General features: G+C 31.9%; 1 protein-coding gene across 3 annotated transcripts in view; it reads left to right on the forward strand.

The window, feature by feature from the left end:
- Pde7a (phosphodiesterase 7A) overlaps positions 1–3,374 on the forward strand; it is a 167,337-nt gene that overhangs the window by 151,372 nt on the left and 12,591 nt on the right. The window lies entirely within an intron of this gene.

The following is a 3,374-nucleotide window of genomic DNA, read 5'->3' on the forward strand; positions in this document are numbered from 1 at the left end:
AAAAAAAAAAAAAAAAAAAAAAGTAGTCCTTTTGGAACTACGGGACAAAAATAAATTGAAAGAATAACAAAATATTTTAGAAAAAATAATGTTAGATAGGCATAATACAAAGCATAATATCAGTCCAACATGATGGTGGGCAAATGTCTTGCCCCACTGCTATAGCACAATCCACAAACCAGAGCTTTTCCTAGTGCCACAATGAAAGAAGATGCACTTTTAGAAAACCATGCATGTGGATGTAAACCTTCCAAGTCAACCAAAGGGTAAGGAATTAAACTTGATATTCAAAGATTAAAATTTACACTCATTTTTCTTTCATTTTACTTTCATTTTTCATAATTTAATACTACTTTTAAAAATTTCATATTACACCTATAAAAAAAAGATGGACTTCATTTTTTTATTTTTTTAAATCTTTGCTCATGGTGACCATTTAGAGTATGCCAGTACCTCTGGTAAGTACAACAATGTCTTGCTGTAGTACAGATATAAATCATCTAGTATTTTGATATCTAAATTTTTTTATTAAGACAGATTTAAATCTTCAGTATTAATGCTTCAGTATTCACATTTTATCCTGTTTTACATTTGATGATCAACCTTGTTGAATTCTTAGATTTAATTAAAGAAAACAAAATAAAAATACTACTTAATAGAATTTTATGTTAATTTCAATATAGAAGTTTTTTTCTTAATCAATATTGTGAATGTTAATAATATATTTAACAGCTCTTTAATGATAGTAAGATATGCTTATTACAGCCTGTTAAAACCGAAGACAGGAATTTTTAAGTGCATTTCTCTTGTTATTTTACATAGAGCAATTTTTAAATGACATAATATATTTGTTGTTTTTATTAACAAATTACCTTTTTACTTCCAGAAAATTTGGATATTCATATACATATAATGAATTCTTAAATCTGACACGGAAAACATAGTCAAATACAAATTTTATTAAATTATTTACTGGAATTTCATCAGGATTTCATCAAGCATCTTAGTCAAAATGTCTAAAGTGGTTAGTTGCTGAGTAGCCTAGTATACTCTCCATTTGAATCTTCTTTCTGCCTTTTCAGATCTCAGGTACCAGAAGAAAACCAAAATTGTTTAACTTCAGCAGGAATTTTCCAACAAACAATCCTTGCAAAAAGTTTTCTTAAACAATGTACCATTATTGATTTTTTTTAAGCAAACAATTCCACCTTTGCTAGCAAAATAAAGGCAATCCTTCTGGAATATTTTCATGTTGTTACAAACTCTTGGTTTTAGTTTTGCTTATTTTAATAATTTTTAATCCAATTATTAAAATATATTTTTGTGATAAATTTTGAATTAAATGGCAGTTATAGTATCATAGGGCTCTGTAGTATTCCAAATATTAAATTTAATGAAAAAAATCAAGATTTATTTAAATGAAAATCTTATGTTTTCTAACCCTTCTTCATTGTTGGTGGGAGTGCAGACTGGTGCAACCACTAGGGAAATCAATATGAAGATACCACAAACAACAGTATTAGAAGTCCCATTTGACCCCGCTAATTCCCTGCTGGGTATCTGCCCAAAAGAATTAAAAGAATCATGAGGCCCAAGAGAGCAAATCAAGTAAGAAAGGCAAGAAACTAAAGGGAGAGGGGGAAAAATTAAAAAGAGCCAACAAAAGGACAATAGCATGACAATAGTAAGTCGATACATACCAGTTATAAACATCAATGTCAATGGCCTCAATTCACCATTCAAAAGAAATAGACTGGCAAAACAGATTAAGAAGCAAAATTCAACAATACGTTGTATACAAGAAACACACCTAGTGAAAAAAGAAACTCATAGGCTGAAAGTGAAAGGATGGAAGACTGTTCTCCATTCAACAGGAGCCCTCAAAAAAGCAGGGGTAGCTATCTTATTTGCAGACAAAGTAAAGTTCAAACCAAAACTGATTAAGAGAGACAGAGAAGGTCACTGCATCCTTTTAAAGGGAACAATCCAAGAGGAGGAGATGATAGTCATAAATGTATATGCACCAAATATAAATGCCCTGAACTATATAAAACAAATATTAAGGGACATGAAATACCAAATAAGCACTAAGGTAATTCTAGTGGGGGACCTCAATATCCCACTATCACAAATATATCATCTGGACAAAAAATCAGCAACAAAATAACAGAAGTAAACCAAGTTCAATTGAATAAATGGACTTCATAGATGTCTACTGTATTCTACTCCACAAAATCAGAATATACATTTCTTTTCAGCTGCACATGGATCATCCTCCAAAATAGACCACATACTAGCTCATAAAACAGCTTTAAATGAATACAAAGGAATGAAAGTTATCCTATGTATATTATCAGACCACAGTGCAATTAAGCTGGAGATCACTAGCATAAGAAGCTGTAAAAACTTCACAAACACATGGAAATTGAAATGTGCTCTCCTGAACAATCAGTGGGTCACAGAGGAAATTAAAGAAGAAATTAGTCAGTTTTGTACAAATAAATGATAATGCCAGTACAACATAGAGGAATCTGCGAGGCACAATGAAAGCAGTTCTATATGGAAAAATCATAGCAAGGAATGCCCACACTAGGAAAACAGCAAGTTCAAATAAATAACCTAATCATGAATCTTAGGCTCCTAGAAAAAGAAGAACATGAAAAACCCAAAGTTCATACAAGGGAACAAATTATAAAGATCAGAGCAGAACAAGAGAATGATACAAAAAAATCAATGAATCAAAGAGTTAGGTTTTTGGAAGAATAAATATAATCTATAAACCCTTAGCCAACCTTGTCAAAAAAGGAAAGAAAAGGCTCAGAGCCATGTAATTAGGATCGAACAAGGTGAAGTTACAACATATCCAGCAGAAATCCAGAGGATCATCCATACCTACTTCAAGAACTTGTACTCTAAGAAAATGAAAAACACAGAAGAAATGGACAGATTTCTTGATATTTATGAATTACCAAAGTTGAATGAAGAAAATATAAAAATTCTAAGCACCCCATTAACAATGAGTGAAATTGAAAATGTAATTAAAAATTTACCAACAAAGAAAAGCCCAGGTCGTGATGGATTCACTGCTGAATTCTACAAGACATTTAGAGAAGAACTACTGTCACTACTCCTTAAACTTTTCAATGAAATTGAAAGGGAAGCAATACTTTCAAATTCATTCCTGAAAGCAAGTGTTACTTTGATTCCCAAACCAGAGAAAGACCTAACCGAAAAAGAGAACTACAGGCCAATCTCCTTAATGAACACAGATGCAAAAATCCTCAGTAAGATACTGGCAAACAGAATACAGAGGATCATCAAGATCACAGCCAGGGATTTATCTCAGCGGTTCGGTGGCCTGCCTTGCAAGCGCA

This window comes from Fukomys damarensis, unplaced genomic scaffold (genome assembly GCF_012274545.1).
Source record: "Fukomys damarensis isolate Sample0158 unplaced genomic scaffold, DMR_v1.0_HiC HiC_scaffold_5, whole genome shotgun sequence".
Lineage (NCBI taxonomy): Eukaryota > Metazoa > Chordata > Mammalia > Rodentia > Bathyergidae > Fukomys > Fukomys damarensis.